The sequence below is a fragment of the Physella acuta genome, unplaced genomic scaffold (genome assembly GCF_028476545.2).
Source record: "Physella acuta isolate Inbredline_101_S28 unplaced genomic scaffold, ASM2847654v3 ptg000933l, whole genome shotgun sequence".
In the NCBI taxonomy this organism is placed as follows: domain Eukaryota; kingdom Metazoa; phylum Mollusca; class Gastropoda; family Physidae; genus Physella; species Physella acuta.
The window spans coordinates 129,970-154,389 of NW_026732450.1; the positions used below are offsets into that span (position 1 = coordinate 129,970).

Below are 24,420 nucleotides of genomic sequence, written 5' to 3' on the forward strand. Positions count from 1 at the left end.
ACTGTGAATGTGAAATTCAAATTAGGGCCTAGTTTTTTTTTCTTCCTAAAATATGTTTAACAACAAACACGTTCATGGGAAATGACACCATATGATAAATACAGATAAAATTATTTGTAAATAAATACCCCCCCCCCACCATAACACAAGTAACAGCATTCACAAATAGCTGTTAGTAATAACAGAGGGACTACAGCCAAATCACTGCTCTTATCAGGGGCATTAACTCTTACCAATTGACTGACTCCGCACGAATAATAACAGCTGTAGACGGGGGTCTAATCGCTTCTATAGTTGAATCGTTGGTCGATACTTAACTTCACGAACGTCTGCGGTTTTTAACGGTGTTTAGACACAACCTGTTTTCTCGTAACAATCCAATGAATAGCGAGAAGAAGAAAATAAATAAACACTAAAAAATATCCACACGTAAGTTTCCTTGTTTGTGTACAGTGGTCCCCTGTGGGTGGGGGGGGGAGGGTTGTCCAGTGTCACGAGAAATATAAACAGCTATCCATGCTGTATCGAGGCGCCTATCCACAGCATAACATCCCCTCGGCAGACACACGTACACACACACGACACAAAGCGCCGACAGGAAGCGAAAACAGTCGCCTCGTGAATGGCCGAGCCAGCAAGCGAGGCCGGGACCCGCCAAGCGGCGAAAACTCGCCGGCTTTTCCGCTTCAACTCAACAACCAACGCAAACGAATAGAAGGGGGAGAGAAGAAGGGGAAGAAAAAAAAAACAAGCCCCGAGGCAACACCGTGTGGCTATGGCCTATTTGCCATTCGGTGGCTGTGGCCTGGTGGAGGTCGGGATCATAGTCAGCCCGAGGGGGTGATCATGTCACGTCCGAGGGGGTGATCGCTTACATCTACTGTCTGCTCTCTCGGCGGATCTGCCCCTTGATACCCGACACCCCCCTGAGCCGAACGTGAGATAATCCCAATCTCGATACGATCCAATATGGCTGCCGCTCCATATCCTGTGGTGGCTGCTCGCGCTAGATCAGTGAGGCTCACCCTCGCCTAAGGTAACGGGTGTTAACGGATTTTTAAATTGCGGGACGGCTGATGCATTAGCAGTTGATTACCGGAGTTAATCGCATGCATAATTTCTCATTTTTATTCTCCTATAGCAGCAATAGATTGGATTTTTAAAAAATTAAAAGAATGCATTTAAAATAGGATTCAAAATTAAATTTTAATTTCGATACTTAGTCAGAAAAAAGAGACATGCTTCGTTATCATCATGTTAATACAAATGTTTTGATTAAAAAAAATCTAGTATTGCTTTCCGATGGGCTAAAACAAAGGCATTTAAAACTCAGTCTAGAATAATTCGCAATCGACAATGGTTATCCCATCGTTTAATTAACTTAAAGGGTAACGTCTCAAAAGGGATCCTAAAAATATTCCTACTACAAAAACAGTTACAATGGAGAGAAAAGGGTATATGTGGTTTGCTTCTTGAAAAGATTCTTTATCAGAATTTTCAGGTATCTCTTCAAGGGGGGGGGGGGGAGAGAGAGAGAGAGAAAGCAGGTTTACCCCCCACCCCCCACTCGAACGAGAGAAAAAATATATATACAAAATATATACTTCAGCCAATGCCCAACCCATATACAATTTGTTGTGTTTTGATGTTTTATATATACCTTTCTGTGCTATATTTTTTATTAACAATGTCCGACCATCGACTCTTCCAGAAACAGGTGTGTTAGGTAATATTAGAAGAACCTATTATTGTAACATTAGTGTCACATCTATCCGGTTCAAATCCCAACCTAACATGTATGTGCTGTACAAGAATATTACACCGTAGTGTCTGTACATGTCAACACGTACACTTAAACGAAATCTGCCCTGAAGACTTCGCGGTAGGTCCGCTTGTTCCAACGTCACGTGATCGAGATAAATAATTAAACTGACACGGTCTGTCTCCCCTTCATCAGTCCGGTTTAGCATGCAGGCTTCACACCTCACTAACTTCACCGCTATGGCCCAGATGCATCCGCTGATGCCGTTTCATAACCACTCGCCCTTTTATAATAAGCCCCGGCGCGTCCTCGTCTATCCGCACGGGTCGTCTGGTATTGTCTATTTCGTAGATAATTCAGAAACATCGTGACAAATGTAAAAAATGCGAGAAAATATTCGCACGAGGTAATGTTTGAATTACACAATATCCTGAGGTTGAGATTTTTAAATGGTGCATTTTCACTGCACTTCCCGCAAGAAAAGATAACTCGTGTCCATAAAAAAGAAAATAACATGAGTTGCTTCCCTTTACAGATGGCTTATATCCGATGTCATTAAAAGATTATTTTTACAAATTCCACGTACATCGAATAGCGCATTAAGTTCTTATAATTGCGCGTCTACTGCTTATTACTGTTATTATTTACAAATGCGGACGTTTTATTTACATATCTTCGCCTGCTAAAATTATCTATCTTTCCATCTCGCGTATAACTCAAGGAGAGTTATTTTTATTTTCGTTAACACAGCTCAAACAACCTGCGGTACTTTATGTGAAACACGAGACACTCAAAATGTGATGACGCTGTCAGTAAGTAGACGATAATAGCTGATAACAAGAGACAAATCTAGAAGCTAACAGTTTAGGAGACATTCGGCGAGGGCCTAGCGAGCATAAAAAACCGAGTGGGGCAGACATTGGGTCAAATTGAATAATACCGTCTTTGTTTCCTGGGGGAGAGTGTTGTCAGCTGGGGTATGGTTAGGGGAGATAAAGGGGGGGGGGGGTGGTGGGGGAATGGAGAGGGATAAGGAAGATGGTTGGATTTTGTGAGGGGGTGGTTGAATATGGGTTTGGGATTTTGTGAGGGGGTGGTTGAATATGGGTTTGGGATTTTATTTGGGGGTGGATGGATATAGGTTTGGGATTTTATTTGGGGGTGGTTGGATATAGGTTTGGGATTTTGTTTGGAGGTGGTTGAATATAAGTTTGGGATTTTGTGAATAGGTGGTTGGATAGAGGTTTGAGATTATGTGAGGGGGTGATTCGATATGGGTTTGGGATTTTGTGAGGGGAATGGCCAGAGGTGGGGAATGGTCGGAAATGGGTCTGTAAATGTGTGGAGTAAATGAGGAAGAAGTGGGAGATGGATGGAAGTGGGGAATGGTTATGAATAAGGATATAATTGGGATAGTGAGGGGGATGCCTAGGAAGATTGGAAGGGCTGGATCAGGATTTACGTGGTGAGCAGAACTGTGACGTGTGGTGGTTGCTAAGTGAACGGTTAGTTATGTTCACGGGAATCTCAGAAAAGCCATTGGTAAGTATGGAAGACACACCCTCCACACACATATTATGTAACCAGACTCTCTCACACACACACACACACACACATCCTCTCCTTACAAACAGGGGACACTCAAAACCTCCCGGGGACACCAACACCCTCCCGTGTAAGCAGCAAAAGACATCCGCGCAGCTTCCCTCGTGTTTTGATTAACTTGTCACTCACAACTGCCAGGGCCCATCTTATTAAATGTTCCAGATTTTTTTCCCCACCCTGGCAACAAGAGTAGCACCACGTGATGTTTATCTGACCAATCAGCGTGCCCCTGCTCATTGTGCGACGCAAATCAGTCCAGTGTGAGATTGTCGGAAGATCAATCTCTCAATCAAGATGGCTGGCTTATGCTGACTGACAGGGCTATAAACTTTTTTTTTTTCCTGAACTGCACACGCCCATAACTTATTCCTGTCCTATACTATAGGGCCTACACGTCAATGTGTCAAATACAAGGCCTACATACTACACACTTACGTGTGTCCTTAGCTACACACGCCCCACGCTACACCGCCTTACTCCCTCCACTGCTATTCCTTCCCCCCAACACATTCAACAGTAGCTGTCAAAATTCCACAGCCCAGACAGCCCTAACCTAACAAGTCAAGAGACATTTTGTATCAATCCGCCAACCTCGAGATCAAAGCCTGACTACAGCCTTTAGTTAAAATCACTCAGCCAACTCGTCATCGACAAAAGCCGAGACCGGTGGCGAGTAAATTCACGGACAAATGTTCGTCAAATCAAATATCTACCAGATTACACACGCTTTTCAAACCGGGGCGTTCACAAAATTAAATATCTTGTATACCGAGCGCGGGCCTCTATTCAACATGATTCACTTTTTATTCCGTGCCAGCACCCCGTAACATCAAATTTATGTCGATTGGGGGATCGCATTCACGCACAGCCGCTATTCAGCATGGCCGGCAAACATTGATGAAGATCGGTACTAGAAATAATTCAGAGGGTAAAAGTAGAGATAATCCCCCACCCCGGCGATCACGTGTCCGGCCAAACCACACCAGGGGAAATTGATCGGAATTAGATCTATCTTTAACTGGGCTTCTAATTAATTGGGGGAGAACTGCCTATGTTTATTTTAAAGCGCGTATTTAAGAGAGAATTGTTTGAACTTATGAATAGACAAGCAATAGATTGCCTATGGGTATTTTATGTTGGATAAAAACCCCTTCAGATATTCTGTTCAGTAAAACTGAAGGATAAAAGATGCTTTATAAGGGCGAGTGGATAAAGATGAATCAAGCATTTGGATATATATGATACAAAAAAAACGTGGATATAAGGTAAAGAAAACGTGTGGGTGTAAAGTGAATTCAATGGTGTATGGGTATAACGTAATAAGTATACGAGTTAGTATAAGGTAAATAATATAACTTAATGATAAAAGGTAACTTAAGTGCGAGGTCATATATAATGCACACATCTGGTGTGATCCCTATAGGATGATATACCACCGTGATGGTATGGTCTAATGTTACAATCAAACGCCAACGCTGTAATTTGTTACAGTGAATGTGTCGAGTTCTGCATTTAATAATACATGGTCAATTTTAAAAAAAATGTGTGGGCAGAACGTTGACAAACAGAAGTTTGATGGTCAACACACAAAATCTAAGCAACGGTATTGTTATACCCAAGTTTAATGATGGTCAACATACGAAATCTGACCAACGGTATTTTGATACCAAAGTTTAATGATGGTCAAAACACGAAATCTGACCAACGGTTTTATGATACCAACGTTTAATGATGGTCAAAACACAAAATCTGACCAACAGTTTTATGATACCAAAGTTTAATGATGGACAACACACGAAATCTGACCAACGGTATTATCATACCAAAGTTTAATGATGGTCAACATACAAAATCTAAGCAACGGTTTTGTGATACCAAAGTTTAATGATGGTCAAAACACGAAATCTGACCAACGGTATTGTGATACCAAAGTTTAATGATGGTCAAAACACGAAATCTGACCAACGGTATTGTGATACCAAAGTTTAATGATGGTCAACACACGAAATCTGACCAACGGTATTATCATACCCAAGTTTAACCGGACCATATCCACCAGCACCAGCTTTAGCCGGCGTCAACATTCAATTAGCGAGACTCGCTCATCGAACACCACACCAACCGAGCTGCCGGTCGAATCCAGTCCAGTCAACAGAGCGACACTGCTTTAAACAGGCCCAGACAAAAGCGTAGGGAGAGAGGGGAAAAAAAGGAAAAGATCCTAAATCGATCGGATCAACAAGTAGATAGCGAGGCAAACAGCAACTAAGAAACGGCAATTACCAATACAATTACCACATCGACGGTCTTTGTGCACTGAGAGCGACAACAAAAGCCACAGGTCGATGAAATCGATATATTTATTACCAACAGTGAATGAAAGAAAACTGATCACAGGTATTCTGTCAGCAATCAGCATCCCCCCCCCAGCGCTCCCCCACCTCTTCAACGCATGCAAAAGAAATGCCGCAGGTATTCTTCCATCGTTTCCCCCACCACCCTCCCTCCATCCCTCGGCCTGTTCTCTAAATCCACGAGTTGAACAGCAAACAAAAACAGCCACTCGTCTCCACAGGGTAAAGAAATGAAGGAATCAGTGTGTTGTTATTACCAGCTTTGTCCAAAGCCGCCAGATTGCTGGCTCCGTTTTTTTCAGCTGCATAAAATATTAGGACATTTGCCTGATGTGCTGATGTTTGATGTGTGGAGGTTGACAGGGTGTCGTGATGTGGTCTGAAGTTTGATGGCATGTGTGGAGGTTGAAAGGGTGATATGGTTTGATATTCTATGGGATGTGTGATGACATCTGCTATAAAATTAAAACGCAGTTCCGTGTGTTCGCCATTCGTATGTTTAAAAACCCTGAAAATATGCCTTTTAAACAGCTTGTAATGTATAATTACAGCTTTTTTTCCGACAAGTTTTTTGCAAAAAGTAAAATTGTCTGTTTAATTGAGTTAAGCTAAATGCCTACCAATTACTGGATCATATAGGATCTAACAGAGTAATTTGCCCATAGTCTGGGCAAAAAAGAGTGACTGTCCATAGATGGAGTAGAGTGACTGCCCATAGATGGAGTAGAGTGACTGCCCATAGATGGAGTAGAGTGACTGCCCATAGATGGAGTAGACTGACTGCCCATAGATGGAGTAGACTGACTGCCCATAGATGGAATAGACTGACTGCCCATAGATGGAATAGACTGACTGCCATAGTTAGATCGACCAGACTGACTGCCCATCACCGGACCACACAGACGACTACCCACAGCCGGGCCCAGCAGCATGAGTGACCAGTGGCAGGACTGCCCCCCCCCCCCAGTGACGTCTGAACGTGACCTTGGATCGATAGGTTGTGTACCCTGGAGACCAGCCGCCGCAATGATTGCCGTTATAAAACTGTCGCTCGTTCTTTGGTCTGGGTGGAGTGGATTGGGTAGGGTGGATTAGGGAGGGAGTGGATTAGGGAATGGTGGATGATGGAGTGGATTGGGGTAAGGTGGATTAGGGAGGGAGTGGATTAGGGAATGGTGGATGATGGAGTGGATTGGGGTAAGGTGGATTAGGGAGGGAGTGGATTAGGGAATGGTGGATGATGGAGTGGATTGGGGTAAGGTGGATTAGGGAGGGAGTGGATTAGGGAATGGTGGAGTAGATTGGGGTACGGTGGATTATGGAGGGAGTGGATTAGGGAATGGTGGATTAGGGAGGGAGTTGATTAGGGAATGGTGGATGGTGGAGTGGATTGGGGTACGGTGGATTAGGGAATGGTGGAGTAGATTGGGGTACGGTGGATTATGGAGGGAGTGGATTAGGGAATGGTGGATTAGGGAGGGAGTTGATTAGGGAATGGTGGATGGTGGAGTGGATTGGGGTACGGTGGATTAGGGAATGGTGGAGTAGATTGGGGTACGGTGGATTATGGAGGGAGTGGATTAGGGAATGGTGGATGGTGGAGTGGATTAGGGAATGGTGGGTGAGTGGAGTGGATTATGGAATTGTGACTGGGAAGTGTGGATAACGGAATGGTAGAGGGTGGAGTGGATTAGGGAATGGTAGAGGGTGGAGTGGAGTAGGGAATGGTAGAGAGTAGAGTGGATTAGGGAATGGTGGATGGGTGGAGTGGATTGGAGTACAGTGGATTAGGGAATGGTGGATGGGTGGAGTGGATTAGGGAATGGTGACTGGGAGGGGTGGATTAGTGAATGGTGAGTGGGTAGAGTGGATTAGGGAATGGTGTATGGATAAAGTAAATTACTGAATGGTGAATGGGTAGAGTGGATTAAGTAAGGAGGGGTGAGTGAATTATGGAAAAAATGATATGGCGAATGGGTGGATAAAAGAAATTATGGAGAGGTTTAATTTGAGGGATAGTCAGGCTGGATGGGGAGATGTGGAAAGTATTGCGATTGGTAGATATGGTGTGCACGTGACCAGTAGGTGGGTGGGGTGGGTACGGTGTACGAGTGGTGTAGTCACGGTTGACTGGTGATGTGCATTAAGGTCTGGTAAGAAGCTGAGTGAATCAATTGATGTAATTAAACTAACAAATAACGCTTCATGTGTGAATTATCCTATCTGCCTTGTTTTCCAGCGCGTCAGCTGGTATATGTGCACGCACTGACACCGTGGACATACAGACACTATAAGTATAAGGGCTGTGGGTATTTACTACACACCGACACTAACCTTGTTGAAGATGACAATATATCATGTAAATCAATGTAATAAAACAGTCTGAGTGAGATTTATTAGCGAGCACGGTGTAGGGGTCTAGACAATAACACGGGACACATTGTTAGGTTAGAAGGTGTCTATCAGTTACACGGACACAATAAAACAGGTTGTCTATGGGCTACATTGACACAATACAAAAGGACAGATTGTTCAGTTAGGTGTTGTCTATGGGCTACATTGACACAATACAAAAGGACATGGTGTTCAGTTAGGTGTTGTGTATGGTTAGCTTAGAAGGTGTCTTTCAGTTACATTGAAATAATAAAACGAGACAAATTGTACAGTTGACACAACTAACTAAGCCATAGTGTGCCAGGTTAAACTAATGCTTTAAGCTCGTACTGTCGAACCGGAATAGCTTTAAGTTTAAAATAGCCCGTATTATCGATGTCAGGTTCATTAATTAGATCAGACACCACTACAGGGTGCTGACAAGACTCAACTAAGTCAGACACCACTAAACTGTATGACACCACTAAATTATGCCAGATACCACTAAACTATGTCAGACACCATTAAACTATGACACCACTAAACGGTATGACACCACTAAACTGTATGACACCACTAAACTGTATGACACCACTAAACTGTATGACACCACTAAACTGTCTGACACCACTAAACTGTCAGACACCACTAAACTGTATGACACCACTAAACTATGCCTCACACCACTAAACTGTATGACACCAGTAAACTATGCCACACACCACTAAACTATGCCAGACACCACTAAACTAAACAACCTCAACCTACCGTGTTAATCTGTCAACCCCTCCAATATCTCGCCGGAAGGACAGAAGGCCTGAATGGAATCACCGAATGAACTAAATAAAAAAAATCCTGGTACCCGCGCGGGAAAACAAAAGTAACGTCTGCCTGTCGTCTGCTATTGCCAGTGTGGCGGAAGTCTCTGTGAACGCCAGAGAGCAGTTATTGATCGCTAATTCTAGATCTCGATATCCCCCCCCCCCTTCATCCCCCACCTCCAAGCTTTTCTCCCCACCTTCCCCTTAGGATCGAATCTATCAATATCAGGCTGTCAACGATTCGCGAATGGTGCGCGTAACACAAAGTGGGATGTTTAGGGGGGGGTGGGTGGGAGCAGAGTGGTTAGGGTCACACAGGCTGGTTTGATAAGTATAACATGAGCCTCGTGAAAATGTGACGGATGTGACACCCCCCCCCCCCCCCGTGGCATGTAAGGTGATCACGTGGTACACACACAGGCAGCAGTTAAAATTATTTACTGTTATGTTTAAGATTCATCAGCTGATTTAAAATGAGGGGTGGATGAGCAGAGAGACATCAAAGCCCTGACATGTCCGGTTACTGAAGAATTTTAATTAGAAACGGGTAATCCCCTTAGTGGGTTAGGTTTAGGGTAATCAAATTACGTCAGTCGTGACTGAAATCATAGTAAAATGTCCCTTTATCTAAAAAAAAAAACAAACAAAAAAAACAAAGAAAGTTAAAGACGAATATACTGGGTTTTTTTTTAGTTGTCAAATTAAAGCATAACAGCCATTTTTTTGGAGTGAAATTTACACCGGTAAATGAACGGGTAAAAAAAAATTGGTGCACACGTCTAGCGTTGTTCAGGGAGAGAAACACGGCAATCCAAGCAGTGTTTACACGAAAGACAATGTTATCTGGCACCGAGCTGATGCCGAGGGTGCTGTGTGTGTGGTGGGGTGGAGTGGGGGGGGGGAGGGGTGAAAGATTTTTTCAAGAGCTTTAAGGAATGCACACGGCGTATTGTCGTCGTGTTAACAACACAACGTAAACAAACAACATCCAGCCGGCTCGGTTAAGTTTAGAAAACAGTTTACGTCGCTACTAAGGGTTAGATTTAGGCTTGGTTTGTGTTACTTTTTTCTAGGGACATCAGGGTTAGGCTCATGACTAAGGGAGCGTTAGATTAAAGTAAAGTTTAGTTATGGGTAAGGTAACCATGTAGCTTATGTGGATACATGTAATAGTTTGTTGTTCTTCAACCGTCAATGATGTACCAAGTTACTAAATCCAACTGTGTGCCATGTCCCAGAGCGCTTAGTGTTCAACCCATCGAATGATGTGTGTTGTTCAATATGTTTTCATTATCTCATCACGTGACCTGCTGCTGACGTGTCCGCATTTTAAAACCTCAAGTTTATGTTTAGTTGACTCGCTCGATGGTCTAGACTCTAACCCGTCAAGGTGACACTGTCTAAACTCTAACCCGTCAAGATGACACTGTCTAAACTCTAACCCGTCAAGATGACACTGTCTAAACTCTAACCCGTCAAGATGACACTGTCTAAACTCTAACCCGTCAAGATGACACTGTCTAAACTCTAACCCGTCAAGATGACACTGTCTAAACTCTAACCCGTCAAGATGACACTGTCTAAACTCTAACCCGTCAAGATGACACTGTCTAAACTCTAACCCGTCAAGAAGACATTCTAACATATAAGACAGTTGAAAATAAAAAATAACTTAAACTAGCTCAACGAGGAATTTGACTCTAGAATGCGCACTTGCCATTTGTTTCTAAAAATAGCCCATTGATGTAATTGATGCGCGCAGTACTAAATGTCAATCAAATAAATAATCCAAAAGGCTTGGTGCGGGGGGGGGAGGGGGGGACGGGCAAAGACACACTGGCACAAATACCAACGGCTAATAAATGCTTTCAGATTAATGGGAGCCTAATGTCACCCTGCTCGTGGGTATGGGATCACGCGACGTGGTTGTACGTGACATGTGACACAGCACGGCATGCAGCGTGGTTCAAGGGAACAGGCGTGACACGAAATGTGTTGATCTGTTCAACAGCAAAAGCTACGTGACACAGGAAACCGACGTGACGAATAGTGTTGTGTGATGCACGTGATCGTGTATTTGACGTGGCACATTAAAGGCATGGGTGACAGTTACACAATTCACGTGAGGGAAATAAACGTGACAACGTAAATTAATCAACATAACATTTTCATTAAGTAACACAGCAAAATTAATTTAAAAAAAAAACAACACACGTGATAATAGACTACACAGTCCTATGACACTACACGCTAACGTGACACATTAGCACACTTGACGTGACACATTAGCACACTTGGCGTGACACATTAGCACACTTGACGTGATTACTAAATTTAAAAAAAATATGGACCACGCAGCCAACCCCGATACACGTCATACAAATTAAACCCAACAGCACACAACCCCCGTTACACGTCAACAACACGCAGCCTATAAAACCAATCAATTACCACTAAACAACCATCAATCTATCAACCTGCCTTTTAAGAAACCGACATAGATTGCGCGCCCCTCAAAAACCTGGACATATCACGTCACGCACTCAAACGTCAAATTTGTATGAAGTGTCAAGATCAATACGGGGATCAGGCTGTGTAGGGGGAGATAATCGAGACTATGGGGAAAAAAGGGGAGTAAGAAAACGGCCAGGGGAGATAAATATACAGAAAGCAGATAAGGAATCGCGGCATGAAAAAAAAAAAAATCAGGAGTAGGCCGTGGAGTTGTAACTAGAGTGTTTATGTTAGGGCGGGTGCTGGGCTAACACTGGGGTGGGGTGTATGTGGGGGGGGGGGGGGGGGGGAGTTTACTAAAAGTTGTCCAAACTTTGCTGTTTAAACACTAATTGAAATCAACTATTAATGACGGTCGCGACTTTTTTTTTCCTACCTGCAGTTAGTTTGAAGAATCAAACACTAATTGAAATGCAACATTAATGATAATTAAAAATCAAAGCTTCCATCCAATGGTTAGCGTGGACCATCAAATTCTAATTAATGAAATCAACAATTAATTACGATCAACAATCGCATCATTTTTTTGTTGTTGTTGTTATAGTTAGCGAGGACAGTCTAACATGGAGCCTTTACAACAAAAACAAAAGATGAATTCAGACACATCAATGGGGCCACACATAGAGAGCTATCTATACTCTCTTTAAAAAAAAAATCCCAATATGTAGAAATGCATTTTTAATTAAGATTTAATGGTTGGGAAAAAACAGAAACGCAACGCTAGGGATTCTAGCCAATCAACCACGGGCAAGTAATCCTTTCGTTAATAATAAAAAAATTAATATTTCAAAACATTTGATTCAATCGGTGTTTGAAAAAGAAATATCTTCATAACTTGAGTAGCTTGTAAGAATCGAACGTTAAAGGGGAATAACTCCATCGATATAAAGGGAAGGCAACCATAGAGGCAATTATCTGCCAGTGGTTGTAAAAATTGATTGGGACATTCACAACTGAAGAGCTCATTTTAAGAAGAAGGTGGAAGGGAAAAAAACCTTTCGCTTTATTGTACGGTTGTCATGTGACCTAAGTAGTATATTAGGTCCCTTTTGGGTCGCATTTGGGTGGCGCAAAGGTTATATAGCAAAATACTCGTGGCCGCAGGAACAATGACATATAGCAAAATACTCCCTAGGGTGGCGCAAAGACATATAGGAAAATACTCCACCATCTGGTGGTGGCGCAGGGTAGGGGGTGGGGGTGGTGGATGAGAGGGGGAGTAATGATGGGGTTTGAGGGTAGGGGTGTGCTAGTTGTACTTTGTGAATAACATACATTAACAACACCTGTTACTCGCTAATGGCACCCGGCACGTATCGATTCACCAGCAAAGTTTTTCTTTTTGTGAGGGACCGTACACTGTCCGAGTTAATTTTGGTCACACCCACTGGACCATCATCAACTTGATAGCCCACCTAATTAAATTTTTTGACACCCGTCATTGATTTATGTGGGTTCGCGAAGCGATCCCACCGGGAGGTATGGTAATTAACGCGAAGTCAGCGTTAAGTGTGGGAACATCTGTTACCACGTAAACACCGCCGTATAAGAACCTTGTGACGTAATTAGTAACATTATGACGTAATCATTGACCTAGTTACGTAATCAGCTACCTAGTTACGTAATTTTAATGACTTTTTTAATGAGTTTGAATTTAATTTTTAAGTTTTAATTAATTTTTATTAACGAGTTACGTAATTTTAATGTGTTTTTTAATGAGTTTGAATTTAATTTTTAAATTTTTAATTAATTTTATTAACGAGTTACGTAATTTTAATGAGTTTTTTAATTAGTTTTAATGAGTTTTTAAATTTTAATTAATTTTTTTGACCTAGTTACGTAATTTAATTACTTTGATTGTATTTTTATTTTGTTTAATTTGTTTGTTTACTTGTTGTTTAATTTAATTACTTTGTTTATATTGTGTAATTTTTATTAACGAGTTACGTAATTTGATTATTTGTTTATATTGTGTAATTTTTATTGACGAGTTACGTAATTTGATTATTTGTTTACTTTTTAATTATTTTTATTTTGTTTATTTTTAATTTTATTTTATTTTATAATTAGTTAAATTATTATTAACTAGTTACGTAATTTGATTTTAATTACTTTTGTTTATTTATTTATTTGATATATTTCTTTTCTTTGTTGTTTAATGTTGTTTATTTATTTGAATGTATGTATGTTTTAAATAAAAGACTAACACTAGCATGTACTAGAACAGTCTTTGTATAGGTACCATTCTTCAACACAACGAACGTTACAAAAATAGAACATCCATTAAAGATAACGATCAGCCACAGCTGTTACGTATCGACCCGCCCGCGAAGTTTTCTCACCGCTGCCCGTTTTAATGGGAATGTATTGATCGCAGCCGCTGGCCCATCACACCTAATTAAATTTTTGTTATGCTTCACCGAGTTTCCCCCGAGCGGTTGACAGCTGTGCAACAGCTGTTGTGCGACAGCTGGTGGTGTAATTACAAGGGCCAAGTTAATATTGATCGAACCCACTGACCATCAGTATGATGGTCCACCTATGTGTAATTTTTATTAACGAGTTACGTAATTTGATTTTAATTTTTTTTAAATTTTTAAATTTTTTAAATTATTATTTTTAAATTTTATTTTTAATTGTTGTTTACTTGTTGGTTAATTTAATTACTTTGTATAATTTATTTGTTTGAAATTCATTTTAATTAGTTTGCTTTTAATTTCTTTGTTGTACGCCGTTTAAAATAAAAGACTTTTTTAATTTTATTTTATAATTAGTTTAATTATTATTAACGAGTTACGTAATTCGATTTTAATTTTTTAAATTTTTAAATTTTTTAAATTATTATTTTTAAATTTTATTTTTAATTGTTGTTTACTTGTTGGTTAATTTAATTACTTTGTATAATTTATTTGTTTGAAATTCATTTTAATTAGTTTGCTTTTAATTTCTTTGTTGTACGCCGTTTAAAATAAAAGACTAACACTAGCGTGTACTAGAAAGTGTCATTGTGTATAATATCCATTTAACCACAGCTGTTACTTATTAGTGACAGCTTGTACTTATCGATCCGCCCGGGATCCTCCCCGGCGCTCCCCGTGGTTGCTTAATAGCGGGCTCACTGAAGCGATCACAACAGGTAATTAATCGAAGCCATTAAGTCCCTCTCCGCGTTAAGTGTGGCGACAGCTGGTGCTGTAATTAGTCACGGCTCTCGGCTTTTTTCATTAGACTACAGCTGTACATGAACTATGTTCACATATCGTACGCCCGGTCATTCTTTGATCAAATTAAAAAATTTTGTTTCCACATGTCCTGCGAACCGTCCCTTGCTATGTATGAAAGATTAATGGTTGTAACTATTCGCTTATAGCGAGGGTCAGCGAAAACAAAAATATATTTAAGGTCGGAATTTTCTTTCAACCGCCGTTAAGTCAGGTTTTGAGACGAAACGAAGTCTCGGTAGGTTCGTGTTTTTTAATGGGCGACAGGGCGACTTGGTGCGTTGGTACGTAGGTATGCGGGGGTAGACATGTTTTTTACAAGTCTGGAAAAGTAATTAAGTTTTTTATGACCGTTCCGATTTTCTTTTGATCTGACCACCATTTGACCACCCTGAGCCAGATAAATTTAACAATTGTCGCAGCGGGGTTTATTTTAAGTGCACCCCGTGCACACTTGTTTACATTTTAAAAGACGTGTCGCGTGTCTTCCCCTTACGGCTTCCCTAATAGAGAAACGAGAGGAAAGACAACTGTTCTAAAATTAGAACAGCCTTGTCTACAGACACGAGTATCGTCCCTTGTGAAAAAATTCGCGTCAGAATCCTTAACTAAACAGTCAATTTCTTTAAAAAGTTAAAAAATAATTTAGGAAGACAAGGGTTAACAAAATATATATCTTAGGCTTGCAGCAGATTACCTTCCCATGTTCGCTTTAGTATTACAGTTTTCATCAATCTTCTTTTTGACTTGAACTTCTTTAATTTTTAAGAAAGTTTACTTATACATAATACATTACGTCTAATGACAATTTTTTATTTTTACCACTCAATGTATTTTCTTTTTCTATATCTTACATTGTCATCTTAATTTTTGATCACCTTAGTAAAAATTTGCTTAAGATTATAAACTTCAAGTTTTAAAAAACAACAACGTTATAGTACGTCGTGTCAAATGACACACTTTCCAACCTGCCTCAGTGCTAACAAAATTCCCCGACCCTAGTATGAACTCGACTGCCATCAATTCCTAAACATCCATGTACCAACTTTGTAACCTACCTCGGTGAAAACTTCACCGACCTTAGTTTAACTCTACCTAACAATTCCAATGATGCATATACGAACTTTGTAACCTGCCTCGGTGAAAACACCCCCGTCCCTAGTCTGAACTCGGTTACCAACAATTTCAAAACATGCATGTTCCGAGTTCAAAACCAACCTTCACCGACACTAGTTTGAACTCGGCTACCAACAATTCCTAAACATGGATGTACCAACTTTGTAACCTACCTCGGTGAAAACTCCCCCGACCCTAGTATGGACTCTACACCTACCGATTTCAAAACATGTATGCTCCGAGTTCAAAACCAACCTTCACCGACACTAGTATGAACTCGGCTACCAACAATTCCTAAACATGCATGTACCAACTTTGCAACCTGCCTCGGTGTTAACAAAAACTCCCCTGACCCTAGTATGAACTCGGTTACCAACAATTTCAAAACATACATGTTCCGAGATCAAAACCAACCTTCACCGACACTAGTATGAACTCGGCTACCATCAATTCCTAAACATGCATGTGCCAACTTTGCAACCTGGCTCAGTGTTAGCAAAACTCCCCGACCCTAGTATGGACTCTACACCTACCGATTCCAAAACATGCATGTTCCGAGTTCAAAACCAACCTCGGTGAAAACTTCACCGACCTTAGTTTAACTCTCCCTAACAATTCCAAAACATGCATGGTCTAGATTCGAACCCTGCCTCGGTGAAAACGTCACCGACTCGTGTATAAAATCTGTCCCAACCAACTCCAAACCTTCCCTGGGCACCCGAATAAAAATAACTCACCCAGCCCCTTAATCAATAAAAATTATTGATTTGTACTTTAGAGTGATTAGATTGAATGATATGTATGCTAACGTCATATCATATTTAGTTTTTACGTCATTATTTTGGTGAACTTTAAATGTTGTCTTTCCTCTCGTTTCTCTATTAGGGAAGCCGTAAGGGGAAGACACGCGACACGTCTTTTAAAATGTAAACAAGTGTGCACGGGGTGCACTTAAAATAAACCCCGCTGCGACAATTGTTAAATTTATCTGGCTCAGGGTGGTCAAATGGTGGTCAGATCAAAAGAAAATCGGAACGGTCATAAAAAACTTAATTACTTTTCCAGACTTGTAAAAAACATGTCTACCCCCGCATACCTACGTACCAACGCACCAAGTCGCCCTGTCGCCCATTAAAAAACACGAACCTACCGAGACTTCGTTTCGTCTCAAAACCTGACTTAACGGCGGTTGAAAGAAAATTCCGACCTTAAATATATTTTTGTTTTCGCTGACCCTCGCTATAAGCGAATAGTTACAACCATTAATCTTTCATACATAGCAAGGGACGGTTCGCAGGACATGTGGAAACAAAATTTTTTAATTTGATCAAAGAATGACCGGGCGTACGATATGTGAACATAGTTCATGTACAGCTGTAGTCTAATGAAAAAAGCCGAGAGCCGTGACTAATTACAGCACCAGCTGTCGCCACACTTAACGCGGAGAGGGACTTAATGGCTTCGATTAATTACCTGTTGTGATCGCTTCAGTGAGCCCGCTATTAAGCAACCACGGGGAGCGCCGGGGAGGATCCCGGGCGGATCGATAAGTACAAGCTGTCACTAATAAGTAACAGCTGTGGTTAAATGGATATTATACACAATGACACTTTCTAGTACACGCTAGTGTTAGTCTTTTATTTTAAACGGCGTACAACAAAGAAATTAAAAGCAAACTAATTAAAATGAATTTCAAACAAATAAATTATACAAAGTAATTAAATTAACCAACAAGTAAACAACAATTAAAAATAAAATTTAAAAATAATAATTTAAAAAATTTAAAAATTTAAAAAATTAAAATCGAATTACGTAACTCGTTAATAATAATTAAACTAATTATAAAATAAAATTAAAAAAGTCTTTTATTTTAAACGGCGTACAACAAAGAAATTAAAAGCAAACTAATTAAAATGAATTTCAAACAAATAAATTATACAAAGTAATTAAATTAACCAACAAGTAAACAACAATTAAAAATAAAATTTAAAAATAATAATTTAAAAAATTTAAAAATTTAAAAAAAATTAAAATCAAATTACGTAACTCGTTAATAAAAATTACACATAGGTGGACCATCATACTGATGGTCAGTGGGTTCGATCAATATTAACTTGGCCCTTGTAATTACACCACCAGCTGTCGCACAACAGCTGTTGCACAGCTGTCAACCGCTCGGGGGAAACTCGGTGAAGCATAACAAAAATTTAATTAGGTGTGATGGGCCAGCGGCTGCGATCAATACATTCCCATTAAAACGGGCAGCGGTGAGAAAACTTCGCGGGCGGGTCGATACGTAACAGCTGTGGCTGATCGTTATCTTTAATGGATGTTCTATTTTTGTAACGTTCGTTGTGTTGAAGAATGGTACCTATACAAAGACTGTTCTAGTACATGCTAGTGTTAGTCTTTTATTTAAAACATACATACATTCAAATAAATAAACAACATTAAACAACAAAGAAAAGAAATATATCAAATAAATAAATAAACAAAAGTAATTAAAATCAAATTACGTAACTAGTTAATAATAATTTAACTAATTATAAAATAAAATAAAATTAAAAATAAACAAAATAAAAATAATTAAAAAGTAAACAAATAATCAAATTACGTAACTCGTCAATAAAAATTACACAATATAAACAAATAATCAAATTACGTAACTCGTTAATAAAAATTACACAATATAAACAAAGTAATTAAATTAAACAACAAGTAAACAAACAAATTAAACAAAATAAAAATACAATCAAAGTAATTAAATTACGTAACTAGGTCAAAAAAATTAATTAAAATTTAAAAACTCATTAAAACTAATTAAAAAACTCATTAAAATTACGTAACTCGTTAATAAAATTAATTAAAAATTTAAAAATTAAATTCAAACTCATTAAAAAACACATTAAAATTACGTAACTCGTTAATAAAAATTAATTAAAACTTAAAAATTAAATTCAAACTCATTAAAAAAGTCATTAAAATTACGTAACTAGGTAGCTGATTACGTAACTAGGTCAATGATTACGTCATAATGTTACTAATTACGTCACAAGGTTCTTATACGGCGGTGTTTACGTGGTAACAGATGTTCCCACACTTAACGCTGACTTCGCGTTAATTACCATACCTCCCGGTGGGATCGCTTCGCGAACCCACATAAATCAATGACGGGTGTCAAAAAATTTAATTAGGTGGGCTATCAAGTTGATGATGGTCCAGTGGGTGTGACCAAAATTAACTCGGACAGTGTACGGTCCCTCACAAAAAGAAAAACTTTGCTGGTGAATCGATACGTGCCGGGTGCCATTAGCGAGTAACAGGTGTTGTTAATGTATGTTATTCACAAAGTACAACTAGCACACCCCTACCCTCAAACCCCATCATTACTCCCCCTCTCATCCACCACCCCCACCCCCTACCCTGCGCCACCACCAGATGGTGGAGTATTTTCCTATATGTCTTTGCGCCACCCTAGGGAGTATTTTGCTATATGTCATTGTTCCTGCGGCCACGAGTATTTTGCTATATAACCTTTGCGCCACCCAAATGCGACCCAAAAGGGACCTAATATACTACTGACCTATGTCTGCCAACGGTTGAACCACTTGGCCTGCCCGGGCCAAATGATAAGGTGGTTGTGTGAACTTACCGCCCAACCACCCCGAAGAATGTCAAGAGACGGGGGTCTATTTATAGAACAAAGGTTTAACTATTGATATTTCTAACGAGTCCGCGCAGATTGAGAGGAGGGTAACAGGATTTGTCTGGCATTTTGTAATGTCTGTAATTTTCTGCTGTAGAGGGGACAGGTGGGGCGGACTTTAAGTGGTGGGTGAAAACAGCTCAACCGTACAAGACATGCACGACTAGGGCCTGTAATATATGAGGCTAACATATACACCTATACACATTGTCAACCTGAGGCTACATCATAACACTGACAGGTAGATATGCTATACACGTGACCAGTAGAGATGATATACGCGTGACCAGTAGAATTGATATTAAGTAGAGATGATAGACAAGTGACCATTAGAGATGATAGACAAATGACCAGAGATGATATAAAGTGACCAATAAACAGAGTTTCTTCAAGGCATCTCTTCGGGAGGCGAAGCCCCCCACCCCCACCCCGAAAATTTTTACCGCCCCCCCCCCCCCCGAACGAAATTAAATTTATATAATTTATATAGAAAATATATACTTTTAACAGTGTCCGCCCCCCCCCCCCCGAAGAAAGTCTACCGCCCCCCCCCCCCCCCCGGAGAAAAAAGTCTGGAAGAAACACTGCCAATAAAGATAATGCATAAGGCTATATACGTCACCAGTTGGCGATACATAAGGATACACCATCACAGTGACCAGTAGAGGTGACACATAACGTGTACATGCAGTGGTGACACAAAACTCGCCCATACAAACATCAAAACCTAGCAGAGGTGACACACTCTGCCCGCCCGTACAAACAAATGCTAGCAGTGGTGACACACGCTCTCCACACAATCGATTTCCCTCTCACCCCCCCCCCCCCCCCACACACAAGACCCCGACAAGAAAAAAAATCACGATTGTGTCCCTTGTTAGATTGAGAGAGAAAAAAAAAATCACGCAATCGACAGTAAAGGGCAACAAATCCAATACACTATTTCTTCCTCATCCACAATTAACAGCACCCACCGTTCACTAGCTTCACGCAGTCAGCGAGTTCTTTCTTAACTCTTAGTAAAAACAAAAATTTTAAAAACCTTAACCCTCCGCTACCCACACAAGGTATTCAGACACTATTTGACCAAGACACGGCTCAATAAGGGTTAACATAATGGCTTATTGAATAACGCATTCGTACATTGCCTCTACCCTCCACCAGTATCCCCCTACCCGACCTCTACCGCCCCCCCCCCCCCCGCCATATTAAACTTGTAATCCCTGGGCAGGATCGATACGTGGCACCATTACAAACCTGCTAATCAAAGACAGAGATTTCATAATGTCAACATTTTTATGGCACAATTTCCGAGAGAGAAACCGGCTCAAAGAATTGACGTCTGCTTATCAATCAACACTTTAAAAAAAATATCGCGATCACAATTTAAAACAGATCTTTTGAACTCGAGCATTATGTCGACAGTAAATTCAAATGTAGGGAAACTTTAGTGTAGGTACAGGATTTTTTTTTTGGGTAAATATACAAGCGGATCATTTCATTAAACATTTCATATACACATAGTTAACTCCACTTAAGGGACCAACCATTTAAATATGAACATAGATCATTCCATTTAAAAGATACGACTACGCAAATATGAACATAGATCATTCGATTTAAAAGAAACAGCTATTCAAATAAGAACACAGATCATTCCATTTAAAATATACTAAAATTTAAATATGAACATAGATCATTCCATTTAAAAGAAACAGCTATTCAAATATGAACCATTTTAAAGAAACAACTATTCAAATAATATATCAACATGGATCATTCCAGTAAACAGAAAACAACCATTCAGTTATTCACACAGGCATTCTACAGAAACAACCATTAACATTAAAACACTGGCCCTACTACTTAACAGAAACAACCATTAAATCATTAACATTAAAACACAGGTCCCACTACTTAACAGAAACAACCATTAACATTAAAACACTGGTCCTAATACTTAACAGAAACAACCATTAAATCATTAACATTAAAACAAAGGTCCCACTACTTAACAGAAACAACCATTAACATTAAAACACTGGTCCTACTACTTAACAGAAACAACCATTAAATCATTAAAATTAAAACACAGGTCCCACTACTTAACAGAAACAACCATTAACATTAAAACACTGGCCCTACTACTTAACAGAAACAACTATTAACATTAAAACTCTGGCCTTACTACTTAAAAGAAACAAACATTAACATTAAAAGCAGCCAACCGACTCTCGTCTATTTTACACAATTCCATACACCATCTACTACAAAAGAAACCTATGCTAAATTAATCATGGTCGGGAAAAATATCTGGAAGCTTTTGTAAAAAAAAAAAGGCACTGTTTGTTATGCAGTAAAACATTATTGTATAGATTCCGTTACGTTTTATTGTGTAAAGCATTTCACATTTACCATGTAATATTTATTTAACAAGCTAATAAAACCACTTCATCAAGGGATGAAAGATTAGATCTATCACGTCACAACATCTAAACAAAACAAAAACAACTGAGGTAATATAATCGTTTCAATAAAAATGTATGTTGGCGTATCCTATTGCCGCGTGAAGGTGTGTTAGCTCTTAAGACTTCACATACATGTTTACATACACCATTCGAGATTGGTGGTCAAATGTTACCTTCTCCCTACCACAAGGCTGGCACTGCCCCAACCTGTGATGTTACCTTCATACCTAGGGCAGGTAATACCCTAACCTGTGATGTTACCCCCCATACCACAAGGCTGGCACTGCCCCAACCTGTGATGTTACCTCCATACCTAGGGCAGGTACTACCCTCACCTGTGGTGTTACCTTCTCCATACCACAAGGCTGGCACTGCCCAAACCTGTGATGTTACCTCCATACCTAGGGCAGGTACTACCCTCACCTGTGGTGTTACCTTCTCCATACCACAAGGCTGGCACTGCCCAAACCTGTGATGTTACCTTCATACCACAAGGCAGGTACTACCCTCACCTGTGGTGTTACCTTCTCCATACCTCAGACAGGTACCCTAACCTGTGCTTTATGGCGGCTATAACACCCTTACAGCGCCGACGTTCTAATCTTGTACTTAACGATAACTAGTAGCTCAGGCAGGCTATCTGGCGCAAGGATACTATCTAACACACTGGCGCAAGGATACAAACTTTATCACACATACACAAACTGATACACGTATAATGACTTTAACACACACATATTATGTCCGCATCAGACTATGTAAATCTGATTATCTGCATTTAATCGGGATATTTCAAAACACCAGTTTGTAGGTAAAACGTATAAACCCATACGACTTAATAATATGCTCAATGCTATGGTGCAAGCCAACCCTTACACAATTCTGCAAGCCAGCTTAATGCAATGACAGAAGTCAGGATCATGCTATAGAAATACTTGATACATGTTCAATTCGGGCACCCATAGTTTATATATATCCATCATATCATTAACAAGCCCAGTTGAAACAAATATATTATAAAACCGTATCCCCGAGTAGAAAGATACAGGCGATGTATTCCAGCCAGATATTCACGGGGTTTTCCATCATACTCATGCATGTTTACATTACTTACACCTCTATATCTGTGCTGTTTATTTATGTTGGGGCGGCCACATGGCCGACTGGAGCCCAACACGCTCAGAGGCGGAAGTCTAGGGGGAAACGGGGGTTAAGGAAAGACCAGAGGGGTGTGATGGAGAAGGGAGAGGCAGAAAGGGAGTTGGGAGGGGAGGTTTTCAAAGGTGTAACTAAGAAAAGTCAAAATGGATTCATAATAGGTATAATTTTAATAGTGCTAAACATTGTTGAAAATAATATGATCTCGAAATGCGACACGTCTCTGGCCAAGTTTAGCTAAGAGAATTGCATAGTTTACATCGAGTTGCCAGTGTGGCCGATAATTTTTGCCAGTCTAGCCGAAAAGATGTTAAATGTTAACCACACTGGGTCGTGCAGTATTTATTGTTCAATCTTCTCTAAAACAAACATGTTTATTTGCTCACCCGTCCCGTGTTCCGTCACACGTGCGTGGGACGGTGCTACCTGCTGAGTGAAATCATCCTGCTCAGGGATAGAGAGCGAGGAGAAGAAATAAAAACGGGGACAAGACTGGAATTAGTGGAATGTCACAACAAAAAGACTACACAAAAACTCGCATGAGTCAAGATCACACGAGAACATTCCTTTAGGACTTTTGGCGGTCATTTAAATACACTGTCAGGTGGTCACTTAGGCTGTTGGTATTCAGGTAACGATAAGTGTAATTAAGGATTATAATTATAAGCTTGATGACCAACTAGTACCCTTTCACGGAAAAGTAATAACACACACAACACACACACACACACACACACATATATATATATATATATATATATATATATATATATATATATATATATATATATAGATATAGATATATAGATAGATAGATAGGCAGGCCCGATGTATGTATTTACTTATTTATGTACATGTTTATATTTATAACGTCTAGTGTGTGCACCTATTAAGATACCCCTGTTATGCCCCACACGAAGATGACGTGAAAGCAAAAAAAAAAACATCTGTACACAAAGATCATGTACCCGCACACCATGTTGAAGTGACGGGAACATTCGCCGAGTCATTTACCAACACACTCCCCCCATTTATTCAGCAGATCAGACCCGCAAAAAAAAAAATCCTAACCCCCGAACCTCCAAACCAGCTCCAACGAAATCCCCCGAATAAGAGAACTGTCTATTAAGCGTGGTTGAACCACGTCACAATGAAGAAATACAATCGAGTTGAGAATGGTTTCTCCTTTTGGTTCAGTATCTACGTCTCGCCTAGCCATCCGCAGGGGAGTTAAATGACATTATGCTGGCAAGGAGAAATTATTTCCCCTTCCTCAGGCCCGGAATGACAGGCCGCCTGATTACTTGCAAAGCGTCAGATCT

At 40.0% G+C, this 24,420-nt stretch overlaps 1 protein-coding gene across 6 annotated transcripts in view; it reads right to left on the reverse strand.

Annotated features, from left to right (window-relative positions):
- LOC131953597 (arginine-glutamic acid dipeptide repeats protein) overlaps positions 1-24,420 on the reverse strand; it is a 167,417-nt gene that overhangs the window by 59,428 nt on the left and 83,569 nt on the right. The window contains exon 1 of one of the 6 annotated variants that reach the window (XM_059316844.1): positions 234-282. The exons of the other annotated variants lie outside the window; for them this stretch is intronic. The gene's annotated coding sequence lies outside the window, so the exon portion shown is untranslated. Of the gene's footprint in view, positions 1-233; positions 283-24,420 lie in introns of those variants that run through there. 6 annotated transcript variants of the gene reach the window in all.